The sequence below is a fragment of the Acanthochromis polyacanthus genome, chromosome 5 (genome assembly GCF_021347895.1).
Source record: "Acanthochromis polyacanthus isolate Apoly-LR-REF ecotype Palm Island chromosome 5, KAUST_Apoly_ChrSc, whole genome shotgun sequence".
In the NCBI taxonomy this organism is placed as follows: domain Eukaryota; kingdom Metazoa; phylum Chordata; class Actinopteri; family Pomacentridae; genus Acanthochromis; species Acanthochromis polyacanthus.
Genome location: NC_067117.1, coordinates 332,243 through 350,593, shown reverse-complemented (window position 1 = coordinate 350,593; position 18,351 = coordinate 332,243). Strand labels below are relative to the sequence as shown.

At 45.0% G+C, this 18,351-nt stretch overlaps 1 protein-coding gene across 1 annotated transcript in view; it reads left to right on the top strand.

The window, feature by feature from the left end:
• The window catches only part of LOC110966939 (phosphatidylinositol-4-phosphate 3-kinase, catalytic subunit type 2 beta), a 78,742-nt gene extending 61,289 nt beyond the window's left edge, over positions 1–17,453 (top strand). Inside the window, 1 exon segment of the mRNA XM_051947884.1 lies at positions 16,677–17,453. The gene's annotated coding sequence lies outside the window, so the exon portion shown is untranslated.
• Positions 17,454–18,351: the final 898 nt, after the last annotated feature.

The window sequence follows — 18,351 nt, the reverse complement described above, 5'->3', positions numbered from 1 at the left end:
TCCAGGTCTACCCTCCTGGTCCAGGTCTAACCCCCTCGTCCAGGTCTATCCTCCTGGTCCAGGTCTACCCTCCTGGTCCAGGTCTGACCTCCTGGTCCAGGACTATCCCCTCATCCAGGTCTATCCATCTGGTCCAGGTCTAACCTCCTGGTCCAGGTCTAACCTCCCAGTCCAGGTCTGACCTCCTGGTCCAGGTCTATCCTCCTGGTCCAGGTCTAACCTCATGGTCCTGGTTCTGTGTGGACAGGCTGCTGAAGACAACCTGCAGGACAGTCAGTTCAGTGCTCGCTATCAGCACCTGCTGGCTGCTCTGCTGTGCTGTGTCGGCCGAGGCCTCCGGGACGAGTTCGACCGCCAGTGCTGGCTGGTCTCCATTCTCACCAAGGTGGCCCACAAGGTCCGAGACGGGCGCCGTCCAGCCGACAGGTGAGCTGAATGATCCAGGTTCATCTGTTAGCTTGTCCAGATGGTCACGGCTCCGAACCCAATCAGATTATTGATTAAAACACTAAATCAACAGATTGGTTCCCCCACTGTCAGCTGGGTGGTGACAGCTGTGTGTGTTGTGTGTGGTGTGTGTGTGTGTGTGTGTGTGTGTGTGTGTGTGTGTGTGTGTCTGTGTCTGTGTGTGTCTGTGTCTGTGTGTGGTCCCCAGTGTGTCCTCAGAGAAGGTCTGGAGGAGATGAATCAGTTCTTCTCAGTGAACAGCAGCTGTAGACTCCCTCTGACCCAGCGCTGCTCGTCAAAGGAAATCAACATCCAGGTGAAACTCAGTCTGTTTAAATATCTGTTCATCAATTTATCAGTTCGTCATGGGGCTGAACTAAAAATTAATCAGAGATAATCTATGATCAAGATAATCAATCAGAGATAATCTATCAAATCAGATAATATATGAAAGAGTTTGAATGTGTCATATCACTCTTCCTCTGCACCTCCAGAGCAGGTTAGCTGCAGCATGTGTTACCATGGTGACGGGGCTGTGCAGCATGTGTTACCATGGTGACGGGGCTGTGCTGTGGCAGCGTGTGTTACCATGGTGACGGGGCTGTGCAGCGTGTGTTACCATGGTGACGGGGCTGTGCAGCGTGTGTTACCATGGTGACGGGGCTGTGCAGCGTGTGTTACCATGGACGGGCTTGCAGCGTGTGTTACATGGTGTAGGGGCCTGTGCAGCGTGTGTTACCATGGTGACGGGGCTGTGCAGCGTGTGTTACCATGGTGACGGGGCTGTGCAGCGTGTGTTACCATGGTGAGGGGCTGTGCAGCGTGTGTTACCATGGTGACCGGGCTGTGCAGCCTGTGTTACCATGGTGACGGGGCTGTGCAGCGTGTGTTACCATGGTGACGGGGCTGTGCAGCGTGTGTTACCATGGTGACGGGGCTGTGCAGCGTGTGTTACCATGGTGACGGGGCTGTGCAGCATGTGTTTACCATGGTGACGGGGCTGTGCAGCATGTGTTACCATGGTGGACCACGGACCTGAAGCTTCTTCTTCTCTGTCTTCCAGTCGTGTTCCTTCTTCAACTCCAACGCCGTCCCCCTCAAACTGTCCTTCCAGAACCTGGACCCTCTGGGAGACAACATCAACGTCATCTTCAAGGTAACGCCTGCCTACCTGTAGCCGTCAGAGCACAGGTGAGCTGACCAGGTGAGCTGACCTTTGACCTGATGTCTGTGTGCAGTCAGGAGATGACCTGAGGCAGGACATGCTGACGCTGCAGATGATCCGCATCATGAACAAGATCTGGATCCAGGAGGGTCTGGACATGAGGATGGTCATCTTCAAATGCTTCTCCACCGGCAGAGGCCGAGGTGAGGACAGACACGTGGACACCAGGAGGAGAGACAGGTGTGCAGTTCTATGTTGTGTTCTCAGGTGTGAATGGCAGGTGTCATACCTGTTCTCAGGTATGGTGGAGATGATTCCTCATTCTGACACGCTGAGGAAGATCCAGGTGGAACACGGAGTCACAGGATCCTTCAAAGACCGACCGCTGGCCGACTGGCTGCAGAAACACAACCCCACCGACGAGCAGTACGACAAGGTAGCACACCTGTACATAGATACACACACATGCATGTGACCTGTTTTTTTTAACGATATTACTGCTAACTGTATTCACCTGTGTCACCTGTCTCCCCACCTGTCTGTCCAGGCGGTAGAGAACTTCATCTACTCGTGTGCCGGCTGCTGCGTGGCGACCTATGTTCTAGGAATCTGCGACCGCCACAACGACAACATCATGCTGAAGACCAGCGGTCACATGTTCCACATCGACTTCGGGAAGTTTCTGGGACACGCACAGATGTTTGGAAACATCAAGCGGTGAGACGACCAGGATGTCCAGGTGTTTAGTTACACCTGGTGTTTAGTTACACCTGGTGTTTAGTTACACCTGGTGTTTAGTTACACCCGGTGTTTAGTTACACCTGGTGTTTAGTTACACCTGGTGTTTAGTTACACCTGGTGTTTAGTTACACCTGGTGTTTAGTTACACCCGGTGTTTAGTTACACCTGGTGTTTAGTTACTCTTGGTGTTTAGTTACACCCGGTGTTTGTTACACCCGGTGTTTAGTTACACCTGGTGTTTAGTTACTCTTGGTGTTTAGTTACACCTGGTGTTTAGTTACTCTTGGTGTTTAGTTACTCTTGGTGTTTAGTTACACCTGGTGTTTAGTTACACCCGGTGTTTAGTTACACCTGGTGTTTAGTTACTCTTGGTGTTTAGTTACACCCGGTGTTTAGTTACACCCGGTGTTTAGTTACACCTGGTGTTTAGTTACTCTTGGTGTTTAGTTACACCTGGTGTTTTAGTTACACCCGGTGTTTAGTTACACCCGGTGTTTAGTTACACCTGGTGTTTAGTTACTCTTGGTGTTTAGTTACACCCGGTGTTTAGTTACACCCGGTGTTTAGTTACACCTGGTGTTTAGTTACTCTTGGTGTTTAGTTACACCTGGTGTTTAGTTACACCCGGTGTTTAGTTACACCCGGTGTTTAGTTACACCTGGTGTTTAGTTACACCTGGTGTTTAGTTACACCCGGTGTTTAGTTACACCTGGTGTTTAGTTACTCTTGGTGTTTAGTTACACCCGGTGTTTAGTTACACCCGGTGTTTAGTTACACCTGGTGTTTAGTTACTCTTGGTGTTTAGTTACACCTGGTGTTTAGTTACACCCGGTGTTTAGTTACACCTGGTGTTTAGTTACACCTGGTGTTTAGTTACACCCGGTGTTTAGTTACACCTGGTGTTTAGTTACTCTTGGTGTTTAGTTACACCCGGTGTTTAGTTACACCCGGTGTTTAGTTACACCTGGTGTTTAGTTACTCTTGGTGTTTAGTTACACCTGGTGTTTAGTTACACCCGGTGTTTAGTTACACCCGGTGTTTAGTTACACCTGGTGTTTAGTTACACCTGGTGTTTAGTTACTCTTGGTGTTTAGTTACACCTGGTGTTTAGTTACACCCGGTGTTTAGTTACACCCGGTGTTTAGTTACACCTGGTGTTTAGTTACTCTTGGTGTTTAGTTACACCCGGTGTTTGTTACACCCGGTGGTTTAGTTACTCTTGGTGTTTAGTTACACCTGGTGTTTAGTTACTCTTGGTGTTTAGTTACACCTGGTGTTTAGTTACACCCGGTGTTTAGTTACACCTGGTGTTTAGTTACACCTGGTGTTTAGTTACTCTTGGTGTTTAGTTACACCTGGTGTTTAGTTACACCTGGTGTTTAGTTACACCTGGTGTTTAGTTACTCTTGGTGTTTAGTTACTCTTGGTATTTAGTTACACCCGGTGTTTAGTTACACCCGGTGTTTAGTTACACCTGGTGTTTAGTTACACCTGGTGTTTAGTTACACCTGGTGTTTAGTTACACCCGGTGTTTAGTTACACCTGGTGTTTAGTTGCACCCGGTGTTAGTTACTCTTGGTGTTTAGTTACACCCGGTGTTAGTTACTCTTGGTGTTTAGTTACACCTGGTGTTTAGTTACACCTGGTGTTTAGTTACTCTTGGTGTTTAGTTACACCTGGTGTTTAGTTACTCTTGGTGTTTAGTTACACCTGGTGTTTAGTTACACCTGGTGTTTAGTTACACCTGGTGTTAGTTACACCCGGTGTTAGTTACTCTTGGTGTTTAGTTACACCCGGTGTTTAGTTACACCTGGTGTTTAGTTACACCCGGTGTTTAGTTACACCTGGTGTTTAGTTACACCTGGTGTTTAGTTACTCTTGGTGTTTAGTTACACCCGGTGTTTAGTTACACCCGGTGTTAGTTACACCCGGTGTTTAGTTACACCTGGTGTTTAGTTACACCCGGTGTTTAGTTACTCTTGGTGTTTAGTTACACCCGGTGTTTAGTTACTCTTGGTGTTTAGTTACTCTTGTGTTTAGTTACACCCGGTGTTTAGTTACTCTGGTGTTTAGTTACTCTTGGTGTTTAGTTACTCTTGGTGTTTAGTTACTCTTGGTGTTTAGTTACACCTGGTGTTTAGTTACACCCGGTGTTTAGTTACTCTTGGTGTTTAGTTACACCCGGTGTTTAGTTACTCTTGGTGTTTAGTTACTCTTGGTGTTTAGTTACACCCGGTGTTTAGTTACTCTTGGTGTTTAGTTACTCTTGGTGTTTAGTTACACCCGGTGTTAGTTACTCTTGGTGTTTAGTTACACCCGGTGTTAGTTACTCTTGGTGTTTAGTTACACCTGGTGTTTAGTTACACCTGGTGTTTAGTTACTCTTGGTGTTTAGTTACACCTGGTGTTTAGTTACACCTGGTGTTTAGTTACTCTTGGTGTTTAGTTACACCTGGTGTTTAGTTACACCTGGTGTTAGTTACACCCGGTGTTAGTTACTCTTGGTGTTTAGTTACACCCGGTGTTTAGTTACACCTGGGTTTAGTTACACCCGGTGTTTAGTTACACCTGGTGTTTAGTTACACCTGGTGTTTAGTTACTCTTGGTGTTTAGTTACACCCGGTGTTTAGTTACACCCGGTGTTAGTTACACCCGGTGTTTAGTTACACCTGGTGTTTAGTTACACCCGGTGTTTAGTTACTCTTGGTGTTTAGTTACACCCGGTGTTTAGTTACTCTTGGTGTTTAGTTACTCTTGGTGTTTAGTTACACCTGGTGTTTAGTTACTCTTGGTGTTTAGTTACACCCGGTGTTTAGTTACTCTTGGTGTTTAGTTACACCCGGTGTTTAGTTACACCCGGTGTTAGTTACACCCGGTGTTTAGTTACACCCGGTGTTTAGTTACACCTGGTGTTTAGTTACACCTGGTGTTTAGTTACACCTGGTGTTTAGTTACACCCGGTGTTAGTTACACCCGGTGTTTAGTTACTCTTGGTGTTTAGTTACACCCGGTGTTTAGTTACACCTGGTGTTTAGTTACACCCGGTGTTAGTTACACCCGGTGTTAGTTACACCTGGTGTTTAGTTACACCTGGTGTTTAGTTACACCTGGTGTTTAGTTACTCTTGGTGTTTAGTTACACCTGGTGTTTAGTTACACCTGGTGTTTAGTTACTCTTGGTGTTTAGTTACACCTGGTGTTTAGTTACACCCGGTGTTTAGTTACACCCGGTGTTAGTTACACCCGGTGTTAGTTACACCTGGTGTTTAGTTACACCTGGTGTTTAGTTACACCTGGTGTTTAGTTACTCTTGGTGTTTAGTTACACCCGGTGTTTAGTTACACCTGGTGTTTAGTTACACCCGGTGTTTAGTTACACCTGGTGTTTAGTTACTCTTGGTGTTTAGTTACACCTGGTGTTTAGTTACACCTGGTGTTTAGTTACTCTTGGTGTTTAGTTACACCTGGTGTTTAGTTACACCTGGTGTTAGTTACACCCGGTGTTAGTTACTCTTGGTGTTTAGTTACACCTGGTGTTTAGTTACACCTGGTGTTTAGTTACACCTGGTGTTTAGTTACTCTTGGTGTTTAGTTACACCTGGTGTTTAGTTACACCTGGTGTTTAGTTACACCTGGTGTTTAGTTACTCTTGGTGTTTAGTTACACCCGGTGTTTAGTTACACCCGGTGTTTAGTTACACCTGGTGTTTAGTTACACCTGGTGTTTAGTTACTCTTGGTGTTTAGTTACACCCGGTGTTTAGTTACACCCGGTGTTTAGTTACACCTGGTGTTTAGTTACTCTTGGTGTTTAGTTACACCCGGTGTTTAGTTACACCTGGTGTTTAGTTACACCCGGTGTTTAGTTACACCTGGTGTTTAGTTACTCTTGGTGTTTAGTTACTCTTGGTGTTTAGTTACACCTGGTGTTTAGTTACACCTGGTGTTTAGTTACTCTTGGTGTTTAGTTACACCTGGTGTTTAGTTACACCTGGTGTTTAGTTACACCTGGTGTTAGTTACACCCGGTGTTAGTTACTCTTGGTGTTTAGTTACACCTGGTGTTTAGTTACACCTGGTGTTTAGTTACACCTGGTGTTAGTTACACCCGGTGTTAGTTACTCTTGGTGTTTAGTTACACCTGGTGTTTAGTTACACCTGGTGTTTAGTTACACCTGGTGTTTAGTTACTCTTGGTGTTTAGTTACACCTGGTGTTTAGTTACACCTGGTGTTTAGTTACACCCGGTGTTTAGTTACACCTGGTGTTTAGTTACACCTGGTGTTTAGTTACTCTTGGTGTTTAGTTACACCCGGTGTTTAGTTACACCTGGTGTTTAGTTACACCCGGTGTTTAGTTACACCTGGTGTTTAGTTACACCTGGTGTTTAGTTACACCCGGTGTTTAGTTACTCTTGGTGTTTAGTTACACCCGGTGTTAGTTACACCCGGTGTTTAGTTACACCTGGTGTTTAGTTACACCTGGTGTTTAGTTACTCTTGGTGTTTAGTTACACCTGGTGTTTAGTTACACCTGGTGTTTAGTTACTCTTGGTGTTTAGTTACACCTGGTGTTTAGTTACTCTTGGTGTTTAGTTACTCTTGGTGTTTAGTTACACCCGGTGTTAGTTACACCTGGTGTTTAGTTACACCTGGTGTTTAGTTACTCTTGGTGTTTAGTTACACCCGGTGTTTAGTTACACCTGGTGTTTAGTTACACCCGGTGTTTAGTTACACCTGGTGTTTAGTTACACCTGGTGTTTAGTTACTCTTGGTGTTTAGTTACACCTGGTGTTTAGTTACACCCGGTGTTTAGTTACACCTGGTGTTTAGTTACACCTGGTGTTTAGTTACTCTTGGTGTTTAGTTACACCCGGTGTTTAGTTACACCCGGTGTTAGTTACACCCGGTGTTTAGTTACACCTGGTGTTTAGTTACACCCGGTGTTTAGTTACTCTTGGTGTTTAGTTACACCCGGTGTTTAGTTACACCTGGTGTTTAGTTACACCCGGTGTTAGTTACACCCGGTGTTTAGTTACACCTGGTGTTTAGTTACACCTGGTGTTTAGTTACTCTTGGTGTTTAGTTACACCTGGTGTTTAGTTACACCTGGTGTTTAGTTACTCTTGGTGTTTAGTTACACCTGGTGTTTAGTTACTCTTGGTGTTTAGTTACACCCGGTGTTAGTTACACCTGGTGTTTAGTTACACCTGGTGTTTAGTTACACCTGGTGTTTAGTTACTCTTGGTGTTTAGTTACTCTTGGTGTTTAGTTACACCGGTGTTAGTTACACCTGGTGTTTAGTTACACCTGGTGTTTAGTTACTCTTGGTGTTTAGTTACACCTGGTGTTTAGTTACTCTTGGTGTTTAGTTACACCCGGTGTTAGTTACACCTGGTGTTTAGTTACACCTGGTGTTTAGTTACTCTTGGTGTTTAGTTACACCTGGTGTTTAGTTACTCTTGGTGTTTAGTTACACCCGGTGTTTAGTTACACCCGGTGTTTAGTTACACCTGGCGCTGCTTGGTAGAAACCATCTTCACTCTGACACAAAGCGTTCTTATAGTTCAGGATTCAATGTTGAAAAGAAACAAGAAGACAAAAGTATTCAGACAGTCACACCTGTTTTAACCTGCAGAGACCGCGCCCCCTTCGTCTTCACCTCTGACATGGCCTATGTCATCAACGGAGGAGACAAACCTTCCAGCCGCTTCCACGATTTCGTGGACCTCTGCTGTGAAGCCTACAACCTGATCCGCAAACACACACACCTGTTCCTCAACCTGCTGGGCCTGGTAACACACACATCTACACACACACACACACACACACACACACACACACACACACACATTAAACTTTGTCTTCAGTGTTTTTGCATCAATATTTAGTTTTTACTTTTGGAAACATGAAATTAACACTGTGTGTGTGTGTGTGTGTGTGTGTGTGTGTGTGTGTGTGTGTGTGTGTGTGTGTGCAGATGTTGTCCTGTGGAATTCCTGAACTCTCTGATCTGGAGGACCTGAAGTACGTCTATGATGCTCTGAGACCTCATGAGTCTGAAGCTGACGCCACCATGTACTTCACCAGGTAGCACCACAGAACCTCGTCCAGAACCTCCTCCCGGAGCTCTGGGCTTTGTTTGTTTATATTTTCAGACCTGAGAATTTTCTACATAAATGTCTCGCCTATGAAACCATTTTAATTGTTCAGTATCTCCAGGCATAATTGGATTGGAACGATCCAACAGTTTAATTATTGGAGCTTAAACATGGAAAATAAGTAGAAAACCTCCAACCAGGATCTAGTCTAGTGTCTAGTGTCTCCATAAAGTTCCTGTCAGTGTTTATCTATAGATGGATCCATGTTTCTACTAAAGTACAGTCTTTGGTCCACATTTCTCCAACTGTTGAGGCTCTAATTTCAGTAGAATCTGACTGATTACAGTTTGACCAGACAAGGTTCCAGTTTTTAGATGTTTAGACTAAATGTTGATGTGGACTCATCGGTAGGAACCAGAACCTGGAGTTCATAGAGATCGAGATGTTCATAGAGGTCTAGATGTTCATAGAGGTCTAGGTGTTCATAAAAGTCTAGTTGTTCATAGAGGTCTAGATGTTCATAAAGGTCTAGATGTTCGTAGAGGTCTAGGTGTTCATAGAGGTCTAGATGTTCATAGAGGTCTAGATGTTCATAGAGGTCTAGATGTTCATAGAGGTCTAGATGTTCATAGAGGTCTAGGTGTTCGTAGAGTTCTAGATGTTCGTAGAGGTCTAGGTGTTCATAGAGGTCTAGATGTTCGTCGAGGTCTAGATGTTCGTAGATGTCTCGGTGTTCATAGAGGTCTAGGTGTTCGTAGAGGTCTAGATGTTCTTAGAGGTCTAGATGTCTGTAGAGGTCTAGGTGTTCATAGAGGTCTAGGTGTCCATAGAGGTCTGGGTGTTTATAGAAGTCTAGATGTTGGTCCAGAGCTGCTTCATGTTGTCTTCAGGACAACAGATGAGGCTGATTTTACTGTATGTTACCAAAATGAAACCAAACAGAGGAACTGGTGATAATTCATCAAGCATCATTTTTGAGTTCTCTCTCCTTCATGGTTGTGTTTTCATGGAGATGCAGGACTTGTCTACAAACTCCACGGTGGACTCAGTGACGGACTTGTTTTCTCGTTTTTCTCTGCAGGTTGATCGAGTCGAGTCTCGGCAGCGTCGCCACCAAACTGAACTTCTTCATCCATAATCTGGCTCAGATGAAGTTTGCGTCGTCGGAGGATCGTCCCACGTTGTCCTTCGCTCCCAGAATCCACACGGCGAAGAGCGACGGCCTCATCAGGAGCCTCTACATCTGCAGACACATCCGCCCTGCCAGCAAAGGATACGTGAGTCCAGAACCTGAAGGACCTGCAGCTCCTCCCATCAACACTCCACTGACAGCTGCTTAGTCTACAGCTGGTTTAGATGCAGGTGGTCGTATCTTCTGAGGATCTAAAACCAACCAAACCTGATCATAGTTCCTCACTACCATCTGGTTCTTCATCTCCAGTAACTTAATTAATGATCAGAGTTTTACCTTCATCCTGGGAATATCTCCAGAGTTCCAGGTCCTTGAAGTTTATAGAGGAGAACGTCCCCTGGAGGAAGTTCTAGAGTAGACCTACCGACAACTTGTCGGTAGGTCTACTCTAGAACTTCCTCCAGGGGACGTTCTCCTTTCCTGCTTCCAGTCTTTATGTTTAGTCTCACTTAGAACATTTCAGGTCCTTGAGATCCTGAACTGATCCGAATAAAAACAGTTTCTGTCCAGAACAGCACAATAATCACTCTCCATCAGGTCAGTTCTTCTTCTTCAACATTACATTCCAGCTAAAGGTTCTTTGTGTGGACTCTGTTTAGAGGTTGATCTCAAATGTTGGACCTCCAGACTTGAGATGTTTCAGGAGCTTCTGGAGTGAAATCAGGTTTGACAAACTGTGTTTCAGGCATTTGTGGTCAAAGTGGAGCGAGAAGCTCAGCAGGAGGTCCAGCTGGTCCAGAGGAGCTTCGAGGAATTTCATGAACTTCACAGCAAACTGAGGCTAATGTTCCCCTCATCCAAACTGCCCAGGTAGACAACAACAGCTACACAACCACAACTACGCAACTACGGCTACACAACTACGGCTACACAACTACGGCTACACAGCTACAACTACACAAGTACAACTACACAAGTACAGCTGCACAACAGCTACACAACTACAACTACAACTACACAACTACAGCTGCACAACAGCTACACAACTACAGCTGCACAACAGCTACACAGCTACAGCTACACAACCACAGCTACACAACTACAACTACACAGCTACAGCTACACAACTACAGCTACACAACAGCTACAGCTACAGCTACACAACTACAACTACACAGCTACAGCTACACAACTACAGATACACAGCTACAGCTACACAACTACAACTACACAGCTACAGCTACACAACAGCTACACAGCTACAGCTACACAAGTACAACTACACAACTACAGCTGCACAACAGCTACACAGCTACACAACTACAGCTACACAACTACAACTACAGCTGCACAACTACAGCTGCACAACTACAACTACACAACTACAGATGCACAACTACAGCTGCACAACTACAGCTACACAACTACAGCTACACAACTACAACTACAGCTGCACAACTACAGCTACACAACTACAACTACAGCTACACAACTACAGCTACACAACTACAGCTGCACAACTACAACTACAGCTGCACAACTACAACTACAGCTGCACAACTACAGCTGCACAACTACAACTACAGCTACACAACTACAGCTGCACAACTACAACTACAGCTACACAACTACAGCTGCACAACTACAACTACAGCTACACAACTACAGCTACACAACTACAGCTGCACAACTACAACTACAGCTGCACAACTACAGCTACACAACTACAGCTGCACAACTACAACTACAGCTGCACAACTACAGCTACACAACTACAGCTACACAACTACAACTACAGCTGCACAACTACAGCTACACAACTACAACTACAGCTACACAACTACAACTACAGCTACACAACTACAACTACAGCTGCACAACTACAGCTACACAACTACAACTACAGCTGCACAACTACAACTACAGCTACACAACTACAGCTGCACAACTACAACTACAGCTGCACAACTACAGCTGCACAACTACAGCTACACAACTACAGCTGCACAACTACAACTACAGCTGCACAACTACAGCTACACAACTACAGCTGCACAACTACAGCTACACAACTACAACTACAGCTGCACAACTACAGCTACTCAACTACAACTACAGCTGCACAACTACAGCTACACAGCTACAGCTGCACAACTACAACTGCAGCTGCACAACTACAGCTACACAACTACAACTACAGCTGCACAACTACAGCTACACAACTACAGCTACACAACTACAACTACAGCTACACAACTACAACTACAGCTACACAACTACAACTACAGCTGCACAACTACAGCTACACAACTACAACTACAGCTGCACAACTACAGCTACACAACTGCAACTACAGCTGCACAACTACAGCTGCACAACTACAACTACAGCTACACAACTACAGCTGCACAACTACAACTACAGCTACACAACTACAGCTGCACAACTACAACTACAGCTGCACAACTACAGCTGCACAACTACAGCTGCACAACTACAGCTGCACAACTACAACTACAGCTGCACAACTACAGCTACACAACTACAGCTGCACAACTACAGCTACACAACTACAACTACAGCTGCACAACTACAGCTACTCAACTACAACTACAGCTGCACAACTACAGCTACACAGCTACAGCTGCACAACTACAACTACAGCTGCACAACTACAGCTACACAACTACAACTACAGCTGCACAACTACAGCTACACAACTACAACTACAGCTGCACAACTACAGCTACACAACTACAACTACAGCTACACAACTACAGCTACACAACTACAACTACAGCTACACAACTACAGCTACACAACTACAACTACAGCTGCACAACTACAGCTACTCAACTACAACTACAGCTACACAACTACAGCTACACAGCTACAGCTGCACAACTACAACTACAGCTGCACAACTACAGCTACACAACTACAACTACAGCTGCACAACTACAGCTACACAACTACAACTACAGCTGCACAACTACAGCTGCACAACTACAACTACAGCTGCACAACTACAACTACAGCTGCACAACTACAACTACAGCTACACAACTAGAGCTACACAACTACAACTACAGCTGCACAACTACAGCTACACAACTACAACTACAGCTGCACAACTACAGCTACACAACTACAACTACAGCTGCACAACTACAGCTACACAACTACAGCTACAGCTGCACAACTACAGCTGCACAACTACAGCTACACAACTACAACTACAGCTGCACAACTACAACTACAGCTACACAACTACAACTACAGCTGCACAACTACAGCTACACACAGCTGTGAACTTATCGTCCTGTAAACCGTCGTTGCTCCTCCCACAGCTTCCCCAGCCGCTTTGTGATTGGCCGTTCCCGGGGCGAGGCGATGGCAGACAGGAGGAAGGACGAGCTGAACGGTTATGTCTGGCACCTGATCCACGCAGCGCCAGAGGTCGCCCAGGTGAGTCACATGTATGATGTCATACCAATGACATCACGTGTTAGTGGTGAGTTCTAAAGAACATGTTTGTGTACGTGTTGTTTGTTCATGTGCAGTTTTTTACTAGTTTCTGGATGTGTTTAGTTTCTACCTCTTTGTTGCTGCAGTAAATCAGTCCAGGTGTGTGTCTGTGTGTTGCAGTGCGACCTGGTTTACACCTTCTTTCACCCGCTGCCCAGAGACGACACGACAGGAACATCCAGCAGCAAACCAGCAGGTAGGCTCAGCTGATCACACCTGAGATACTGTTGTGTATTTTGTGTTTCTGAGGCTTGTTCTTTCGTGCGTGTGCATGTGTGTGTGTTGCAGAGATCTCCTGGTCTCCAGCTTCAGGAAAAGAACTCGGTGAAGTCAAACTGTCCATCTCCTACAAGAACGACAAACTCTTCATCATGGTGATGCACATCCGAGGCCTGGTCAGTGTGTGTGTGTGTGTGTGTGTGTGTGTGTGTGTGTGTGTGTGTGTGTGTTGTACAGAAACAGGCACTTTTTATGAACTCAGTTTCTAATTGAGGGCTGCACAGTGGAGTAGTGGTTAGCACTGTCACCTTGCAGCAAGAAGATCCCCAGTTCAAATCCTGGTCTGGGATCTTTCTGCATGGAGTTTGCATGTTCTCCCTGTGCATGCGTGGGTTTTCTCCGGGTACTCCGGCTTCCTCCCACAGTCCAAAAACATGCTGAGGTTAATTGGTTACTCTAAATTGTCCGTAGGTGTGAATGTGAGTGTGATTGTGTGTCTGTATATGTAGCCCTGTGACAGACTGGTGACCTGTCCAGGGTGTCCCCTGCCTTCACCAGAGTCAGCTGGGATAGACTCCAGCACCCCCCATGACCCTAGTGAGGATAAAGCGGTGGATAGAGGATGGATGGATGGAGTTTCTAATTGAATTGTTTCAGTTCATCACTGTCTGATGCCCAGATTTCAATATTCTGACCTGTGTGTGTTGTGTGTTCCATGTGTGTGTTGTGTGTTCCATGTGTGTGTTGTATGTGTGTGCAGCAGCCCCTCCAGGACGGTACGGATCCTGACCCCTACGTGAAGCTCTACCTGCTGCCAGACCCCCAAAAGACGAGCAAGAGAAAGACGAAGGCGGCACGTCGCACCTGTAACCCCACCTACAACGAGATGGTACCTTCACATCTTCTCTGTGTTCTTCAGCTGCTCTTTGCTGGAGGAGTTGTGTTGCTCTGTCTTCCTCTGGAGAACACCTCAAAGATTCTGGTGGCTTCAGGACTCACTTTGACTTTAGAAAAGTCAAACAACCAAAAGATTGGTCCAAAATGACAAAAAAAAAAAAACGGTTCAAATCGACTAAAAAATTAGTCAAAAACTGGCCCAAAATGACAAAGCGTTGGTCCAAAATGACAAAAAATATCTCAAAATGACTTTAAAATGGTTAAAAATTCTTCAGAATCGGCCGGTCATGACTCAGCTCTAAAGATCTGAATTCAGGCTCCACAGCAGGAACTCAGTGGAACTAAGGGGAGGGTCTTTAGTTCCTCCTTTGTTCTGCTGGCTTCAGGACTCACACTGTCCAGGTCCTGGTTCCTCTTGGTTCTAGTGGAGAAGCTCTGGTGTGATATTGTTCTCTAGATGTTCTCCTGCTGGAATGTTCCTCTTCTCCATCTGCTCAGCCAGGATTCTGGTTCCTCCTCAGACCTTCATGCTGCATCTAGAAATGTCTTCAACACCTTCTGACCTCATGTAGCCCCAGATCATCACACTCCCACCTCCATGCTTCACCGTCAGGACCATCCATCCACTGTGGTAGTCCTGGTCAGGTTCTCACCAAACATCTGGACTCCATCTGAGCCCAACTCATTGATCTTCATCTGACCAAAGAATGTTCTCCAGCATCCATCAGGCTTCTTCTCATGTTTTTCATCTGGAAGTTTAGCTCTGAGCAGCAGCCAGGTTTAGTTCTGGTCCTCTGTCCATAGAGGTTGATGTTCTGAAGGTTCCTTCACACTGTCTGAGCTTCACACTAACTCTGGTTTCCATGGAGAACCCCTGAACCAAGTCTGAAGCAGCTGATGTCTGTTTTTACAGCTGGATGGAGAAAGTAGTTCACTGTCTGTGGAGTCATTTTAGGAGCTCTGATTAGTGGAACTATGACTCCTTCTAGACCTCCTGATTAGTGGAACTATGACTACGTTTATATTCCATCAATATTTGGGTTTAGGTCAATATTCCGGTTTCTGAAACATTCGGAATAACCCGTTTACACGTCTAAACAGACAGTTACTCCTGTTGTGTGTGTGATGCTGTGATGCTGTGTGATGCTGTGTGATTCTGTGTGATGCTGTGCTGCCGTGTGTGGGCTTCTCCATGTCTGTTTACCTCTCCTTGTGTATTTCCGGTGGGTCGCGTGCCAGACGCAACATACAAGTAGTTGCCGTACTCAAAAGACCAAGATTCCTTTTGGATGAAACATGTCCAGAACACAAACTAATGTTTCTTTCTATGGGGATGTTCCGATAGGCGTTTATATGACGAGATATTCGGGTTAGAAAAGGAGTAACCCAGGGGTCATAGTCGGGTTTTTAAAAACCGGAATATGAGCATATTCGGGTTTTTGCGGGTGTTTACATGGCCGTACGCAACCGGGTTATTGCTAATATTCCGGTTAAGAAAGGGTTTTTGACTGCATATAAAAGTAGCCAATGACTCCTTCTAGACCTCCTGATTAGAGGTACTAACGTGCTGAGATACTCTGGATGTAGATTCTTAGGTTTGGTTTCCTCAGATTCCAGATGTTTGTTATCTCAGCGTTTGATGCTGTTGAACCATGAGTTATTAATCTGAGGTTGTTCTGGTCCTACAGCTGGTGTATGAACGGATTCCTCGAGGAGATCTGGACCAGAGAGTGATCCACCTCCGGGTTCTGGGTGACGGAGCCTTCTGGGAGAACACCCTGCTGGGGGAGACCTTCATCCCTCTGAGGAGGCTGGTACCGGGGCAGCACTGGGTCGACTGGCACCAGCTGGGCGCTGCCGGTTCTGACTCCGCCCACTGACACGCTGAAGGAGAAGACAAAGAAGAGCGTCTGATTTAACTTTACTAATCTGAAACGTCGATTTAGTTCCTAAACCGTTTGATTTGTAATTTATTGGACTAAAAGGTGAATAATTTCAGTGCTCCTGGTGGAGGAGGCAGATGTTCTCCTTCTGGAACTCCTCAGTCATACTAACCTGTTCTTCTCTTAGCTCTAACCAGCTGAGGAGCATCACAGCTGGCTTCATGGTTTTAGATGAACATCTAACAGGTTTAACGTGAGCTGAGGATCCTGCAGACGGATTCATGAGACGACATGAAGAAGAAGCAATTTGTTTCTTCTTCAGGGTTTTTAAAATCTAAACAAACTGGTCCTTCACATTCTCTGAGTAGAAGAGGAATCTGGTTTCTGTCAGGAGAAGAGTAGAAGGGAGGACCAGGAGGAAGAAGCTCAGAAGTTCATCCTTTAGATTCATCACATTTTACTGTAGAAGTCCCATCAGAAAAGATCAAAACTTCAAGATTTCAGTTGAGCGATGAGAAGAAAACCATCGACTGAACCTCCGTCTGATTCCAGCAGAAAGGTCAAAGATTCAGATGGAGCTCCTTCAGGTGGAGCTCCTTCAGGTGGAGCTCCTTCAGGTGGGCTATGAGCTGAAGGTGGGTCTTCAGGGTGAATGAGGACGTGATGTTGGACTTTGTGCTCCTGATTCTTCATGTCATTCCTCTGCCTGTGGTTCTGTCTGGTTCTGGAGGACCTCTGGGTTCTGATGGTCCAACGAACAGATGATTTTTAGCGCTGTAATGAAACACAGAAAGCTGATCTCTGCTCTTCAATCAACTGATGAGAACATTTAAAGTCGTTTCTCCTCCAACAAAACCAGTTTAGAAAGTCTGACTTTGATCCTGATGAAGTTCAGTTCCTCCTGGAATGTATAATCTATGATCTATAATCTATGAACTCCTGGTTCTGGCCCGTTCTATCTGGCTGTGGTTCCTGGTTCAGGTCTGTGGAACCAGCATGAAGTCTTCTGATGGAAACCACCAGAAACCAGCAGATGTTCAGCCTGGAAGTGAAACTGCAGATGTTAAACTATTTACGGTTCCGCTGGTTTCCTCTCTGCTGCCTGCAGTTCAGCCGAGAGTCCTGGAGGACCAGGACCAGGACCAGGACCAGGACCAGGACCAGGACCAGGACCAGGAGACTCTGGCGGGTTTTGTTGGAGGAGGATCTCTAAACGTTGCTTTGAAGCAGAACTCTTCCTGAATCCTGTAAATATGAATGAAATGTGACGACTTTCCACTGAAGACTGACTCCTGTAACTTTCAGTTTTTTATTATTTGCACTAAAAATTAAACTTGAACTCAAACAACTTTTCTTTCCTCTTCTCCTGTTTTTATCTTTTATATTTTACACATCAGTAAATTTTTTTCATATGTTCAGGAAAATCCTTAAAAGTTGCATTTTACAAATTTAGATTAAAAAAAATACGAAAAATGCTGAACTGAGTTTTAATTTCCTAAAATCTTGTCTTCTGTTCACTGACTTCAGCTTCTTTCTTTTAAAACTATTTTAATAAATGATTCATATTTTTCAAGCGGCATGCAGGTGATTATATTATGATTTTAATAATTTAATATAATCACTCTTTAAATATCAAACAGTGAGTCTGTAAAACATGAAGCTGTTTTCTGGTCCAGATCTACTCGAGTACTTCTGCCTGCAGCAGGTTGACCAGTAATGGAGTACTTTTATTCTGATTACTCTGAAGGATCTGCAGGATCTCAGTTCTTCCTGTTTCTGTAATAATAAATCTGGATTTTTTGTGATTAATATTCAGGAAACACGAAGATAAACTTCATTTGTTCCAGTTTATTTAATGAAATGTTTACATGCAGAGTTCACACAATAAAACAGTTTCTATTAAATCCACAGCGGCAAATAAAAATGAGGAAATATATACTGACAGTCAATAGAAACTTTGAGGTAGAAATGTAGGCAGAATTCTACCTGTAGGGGGGTGTAATATGGAGCTATAATGCTGACAGTAAGTTTTGGCATTGAAAAATGTTGAATTGAAAGCGAAAATACAAACATTTAAGTTTCAATCTTACTGGCAGTGTTTTCGCGTGAGGGGCGGGGGCTGGGGGGCGGGGCTTAAAGCGCGAGAACGCGCTTCTTGGTTTCGAGGAAAGGGGACAGATTTGCCCTGTGCTGGCTAACGCCAGTAAGACTGTTTGACCAAGCATGGATGAGAGTTCACCTGGACCT